Below are 5,834 nucleotides of genomic sequence, written 5' to 3'. Positions count from 1 at the left end.
CATCTTTCTCTACTAGAATCCTAAAAAAAGAAAGAATCCCTATGGTTGAACAGTGAATCTTAGTGAAATGAGTCAAAAATTGAGAGAACCTCATCCATAGGAACTATGAGTCCCCAGGGATTTCTCAAAATCTTTCATCTTATGATCCTAACCCTTTCATATTATGGATGAGGAAACAGTGGCTTGTTTACAAAACTGAACATTTCAAGTCATTGGTAGAATGGAGATCAAAAACAAGGCTTAGGAACTTTTAGGCATATTTATTCATCACAACAAGAACTTTCTGGAGATTTTCTTTGCTTCCAAACTTGTTTTCAATATAGAATAAATCAGAAAGTGATTCCTGAGTACAGAAGTAGACCTAGTTTCCAGGATAGTATAAAATCAATGAGAATATTGCCATAGGACCTGTCTTTGGATGCTAGCTGACCAGGGGAATGTAGAGGAGTGAAAAGAGGGGAGGATTTCCAGAAGACAGGGACAGTTAGAAATTTCTCTAGGGAATTTTTTTTAAATTTTATTATCTTTTAGTTGTACAAAGGGGTTTCAATTCAACATGTCAGCGTATGAGTACAATGCATCTTGATCAATGTCACCCATCCATTGTTCTCCTCCATCTTTCCAAACCTCACCCATCCTCTCAAGTTACTTGGTTCAATTTTCATATATATATATATATATTGAATATTATTATGATATTCACCCACCATTCCTCTTTCCATTTCTGTCCCTGGTCCCCTTGATCTCTCCTCAACAAAACAAGTTTCAGGCTCCTGCTATTCATTTTTTAAACTGTAAATTAGTTATTCAAAGGAGTTACATCATTGGAATTCTCCTGTACATATACCAAATGTTTGTGTATATATACATACATATAACCCTGTATATGTTTTCATATATTCTTATAATTTAGATCCAACTTCCACAGAAAGAAAACATGCCTTTTTCTCCCTTAGCCTGACTTACTTCACTTATTTTTTTAGGTCCAGGGCAATTTTTGAAATTTTGTTCCATGTAATATTTGAGATAGCCAATGGAAAAATCTCCATAGTCAGAGAAGTATACAAACTACTTCACTCTACTTCCATCCTAGAGATAAGGAATATAATATTAGAATGTTAAAGTCTCTGAAGAATTCTGCAATAAAGTACCTGTGTAACTTTGACCAAGTGATCCCAAAATTTATTTGCTCTCTGAGCTCATTTTTGGCCTCCTCTTTTAACCCTTGGGTTTATTTCTCAGGAAGCAAAAACCCTCCATGTTTGCTGATGTTCTGTCCACTCTATATGAGGTTCACAGAGTGATTTCTTTTCTCCCACAAAATCCCAGGTGACATTTGGTACCTAAACTCAATGCTAATGGACTAATTGACTAATGAAGTCAATCAGTAAAACATTTATTGAGTATCATAGTTAAAATGCTAGGCAACTGTAGTGGAAGTATTCATCAAGGAAATAGTCATGTGTTCTAGAAGCTCACAATGCAGTTAAGATCTCAAGAATATTCCCTGAGAAAACTCACTAGCAATCCAAAAGGTTATTTTGACTGGTAGGAGACATATGGGCACATACTAAGACCCAGATAAATAGTATTTTGTACATGATAAAGGAAAAAGTATAGGTTTATTTGGGAATGTGCCCAGAGGGACTGGACACTGACAAGGCCTAGACATATAGGGACAAATTGGACAGGCAAAAAAATAGAGAATGTGACCCAGGGAGAAAAACAAGAGGAAAAGGAGGAAGGCAATAATGAAAGTATGCCTTGCTTTCTCACATAAGTCATAATACTTGTATGAGAATCCTGGGGTCCTGGCTATGAGAAGGGGGATATGAAGAAAGAAAAGAATGAGTAAACAAGCACTTCCCTCCCTTTATCTCCTATGCCATGAAGAGCTTGTGTACTCTTTAGCATTCTCATGATGTTTGCAGACATATCTCATAGTAGTTGCCCCCAGAGCTGTGTCACTTTTCCCCCGTATTCTAAGATACAATGCTTTAGTTCCCTCAAAGTCATAGAAAATAACAGGAGAGCTCGGTGTTTGGAAAGCATTCTTTTATGTAGTCGACAATTTATTCATTGTGTCCATCTGCCCTGGCCTGGAGCTGCTAGGCAGGTGCCGCACTTGGGGTATTTGACAAACTGACACTCTACCACATGGAGTGTCCAACTCAGCTTGTCAAATACACGGAGCGTGGCACTGCTGGAAGCCAGACCAGGGGCTTCCTTGGGACAGTGAGATCGTCTTGGAAGATGTGGCCCTGGAAAAAGAGAGAGAGAGAGTAGTGATGAAATTACACTCAGATTCTCCAGAACCTTTGGAGGCTGAAGGGACCCACCTAAAGAGCAGCATAGACAAATAAGCAAAATAAGGCATACAGCTCAGCCAGAGGAAAGATTATAAGTACCCATAGCATCTCATGAGTCTCCATCTTCAATGGGGCCCTGTAATAGGACAATTTGGTGATCACCCTGCCTTCCTGTCTTGAAGAAAGGACCAACCCCATAGCTCTTGCTCTACTTTCTTATCTTCCAATTTTCTCAAGTTGTTTTCTTACAAATGTCAAGGTTAGACTGCATTCTAACACAGGCTTGAACCCTTACTCTGCCATTAAACTAGTTGAATGACTTGGATAAATTATTTCACCTTCATGAACTCTAATTACATTTAATTACACATAAAGTATGTGTAATTATATACAGTACCTATTTTATAAAATTATTGGGAGAATAATGTGAGATAACAAGTGTCAATTCTTTTGTATTTTCCATATAACGAATGTTCAAAATGGTGGCTGTATCTGGGCATTATGGCACATGCCTGCAATCCCAACAACTTCAGAAGTAGAGGCTGCCAGAAATAAAGCAAGATTGACTGATAATTGATTTAACAGAGTAAGTGTAATGATAACATTGAGTTATTTTAGGCCTAATTCTTATATAACCTGAATACCTTACCCATAAGAACTAAATAGTGGCCACAATAAAAATGTTATTATTGATCATCTGATCCCACCCACTGAAGGTTATAAATTAGGAAATGAAGGTCCATATTAGGGAAGAAACTTGTTATGCTTATACAATACATCATTTATAGTTAGGGGTTATGCAATATATTACACTATTGTGCCTCCAGATTTATTTTTTTATCTGCATCTGGGGAAAGGAAAAGATGCATTAATGAAGAGAAAAACTTGGCAGTGGATTTTGCAGTATGATACTGCATACATGAACCCACAGCCAATAGGGCAATAAGGAAGCTTGTCAGGATCAGAGTTAGGCCTACAACTTCTTGGAGAATTCCCTTAGGAAGAGCCAGGAGCCATTACTAAAATTTCCAGACTACCCTTCCCAGCTGTGGCAGTTGTTCTATAAGAAAGTAAAGTAACTGGTCTATATTCAATTCTACCATGAAAAGTGGCAAACAACCCAAAATGACTAGGAGTAGAAAACTTCTTATGTGGTCTTTCAGCAAGAGTATTTTTCTCAATTCTTTGAGTTGACTATAAAGGGGTAACATGCCCCTTTAATTTAATATCTTGAATGACTTCAAATCTAATGATCAAAACTATCTTTGCCACTCCTTTATTTCCCTCTCTATACACCTATTTCAGCCTCAGCCTCCTAGAAGTGTAGTTCTCAAAGTGGCAATTATGATGACCATATACAGTATAGTAGAAAAAAATTAGAGAAATTTGGGTTCTAATTATGTCTTAGCAACCAACTAGCCAACATAACTTAGGCAAGTCTTTCAACTTCAGTTGTCTTTTCTAGAAATGAGGACAAGAATATTTACCTGGCAGGGTTGTTGGAAAATGGTAAGCTTTCCAGAGCTTCTTTTAGAGGAGCTTAAAGAGACCTTGGCTCAGCCCCTGGAGCTGTAAATGAAAGCTAGCCAAAGAAGTTGATTAAAAGAGTTGGGGTTAGGTTTGACAGAGGAGAGAGAAATGGACTGGTGCCTTTCTTCCATCATCATCTCCATTGCCTTCCAGCTAAAGAAGAAGACCTAGATCATCTGAAGGTATTCCCAGTCTCCCAAATGCCTTTTCTGACTTCATTGACCGCAGAAAGCCAAAAGAGAACTATGAAAGAGCCTTAAGATTCTGAGTATGCTGCATTTTTTTTGTTGGTTGTGGGCTGTGAACTCTGGGCCTGAGTGCTGTCCCTCAGCTCTTCAGCTAAAGGCTAGCCCTCTACCACTTGAGCTACAGCGCCATTTCCGATTTTCTAGTGGTTTATTGGAGATCAGAGTTTCAGGGACTTTCCTGCCCAGGCTGGCTTTGAACCGTGATCCTCAGATCTCAGCCTCCTCAGTAGCTAGGATTACAGACTTGAGCCACGGGCGCCTGGCTCAAGTATGCTGCATTTTGAAGATCATAGAAGACAGTCCATTCTTAGCATTACTGAAAGAATGAGTAGCTAAGCTCAAAGCAGAGTAGTGTCATGTCAATCCTTGCTGTTTTAGTGCTCTGCAATACAGTACATATAAGCAAAGCTAGTTTTTTTGAGAAAGATTGGCCAGACCCATAGAAAGAACCAGGTGATGGATACCTACAATGGGTGTGGCAGGGAGGGGCTCTTGAGGAACGCAGAAAGCTCTTATGTTACTTGATTATACTATGTGTAATATCATTTGTACACATCTGAACTACAAAATTCTTCATTGGAGAGTTCCCCAAAGCTGCTGTGATTGAAACAAATAATAGATCAGCCTTGGTTAAGGGAATTAGAGGGGATAAACCTGGAAAAGGAGATGCGAGTAAGTATCTGGGGATATCCAAACATTGAGACTGAATGAAAGGTTTGAGAAGATAGGAGAAAAATAAGTTCTCAAGACCATGCTTAAAAAAATCTACACTACCTCCAATATGACAAAACTCAACTGGATCAGTCACAAGTTAGCTCCTGCTTCTTGGTGTCTTGGTCCTCCTTGGGTAGAACAGAAAGAACAATGGCCTGGAATCCAGACCCATTGAGTCACAGATTCTTTGCATGACCTTTGGCAAGTACTTTCTTTCCTCTTTCTGAATCTCTGTTTTTCCCACATGTACTTGATCTCCAAGGATCCTTTTAATTCTCAAATTTTACCTGTCAAATAAGAAACTAGAGAAGAAAGAGCATTCTTAGAGAGCCTGCATGGATCACCCCAGGAGAGCTGTCTAAAGATATGAATTCAAATATCACTCCCATCTTTTCTCAACAGAGGGGTGACAAGTATCAAAATAAGAGATAGAAAAACAAAGACTTTAGATGGCATTCAACTAATCCTTCTTTTCTTCTTTTTTGCAAAAGAGATTCAAACACCCAAAGATAATACATCCGGTAAACAACAAACAGGACTGCTAGTCAGATTTGCTGACTCCTGGACCCAGTCCTACTTCCATATGACTATCTCCTAAACATAGGTTTTTGTAGGATAATGTCCACCCTTGACTATTATGGACACTGTCCCAGCTTGGCAATCCAAGAAGAGAGCAAATGGATACTATACCTTTAACTCGAATGCTGCCTTAGCTTTGGAGGGAGCACAGGTTCACTGGTGCTGAGCCAAACTGTAGAGTCCAGAGAGAAAGAGAGCTGGTCTTTATGCTGTGAGCAGGAAGGTCATGTGTTTTGAAGGGCTCTTGGTGTCTTGAAGAGGAAAGAGAAATGAGGAAGATAAAGTTGAGGTTAGCCAACGGAAATCTGCGTGCAAAATGACAAAACAGGGCTGTTGTGAAAGGGACTGCTAAAGCAGCAATAGTCCCCACTGCTGTGCCCCCACCCATTCCCAGCCAACCTCCAAAAGCTCTCCCATGGTGCTGAGAAGAAGAGCAGAATGCTCCTGGCTGTCC

At 39.3% G+C, this 5,834-nt stretch overlaps 1 long non-coding RNA gene across 1 annotated transcript; it reads right to left on the bottom strand.

The window, feature by feature from the left end:
* Positions 1-245: 245 nt before the first annotated feature.
* On the bottom strand, positions 246-5,613 carry LOC122100583. The gene is made up of 3 exons (XR_006146206.1): positions 5,492-5,613; positions 4,862-5,103; positions 246-2,261 (listed from the first exon to the last, which is right to left on the bottom strand). It is a non-coding gene; the product is annotated as an uncharacterized LOC122100583 (long non-coding RNA).
* Between the last annotated feature and the right edge of the window lie 221 nt (positions 5,614-5,834).

The sequence above is a fragment of the Dipodomys spectabilis genome, unplaced genomic scaffold, assembly GCF_019054845.1.
Source record: "Dipodomys spectabilis isolate Male_0828 unplaced genomic scaffold, ASM1905484v1 ptg000586l, whole genome shotgun sequence".
NCBI lineage: Eukaryota > Metazoa > Chordata > Mammalia > Rodentia > Heteromyidae > Dipodomys > Dipodomys spectabilis.
Note: the sequence above shows the minus strand (reverse complement) of the source record. Positions and strands in the feature narration are given on the sequence as shown.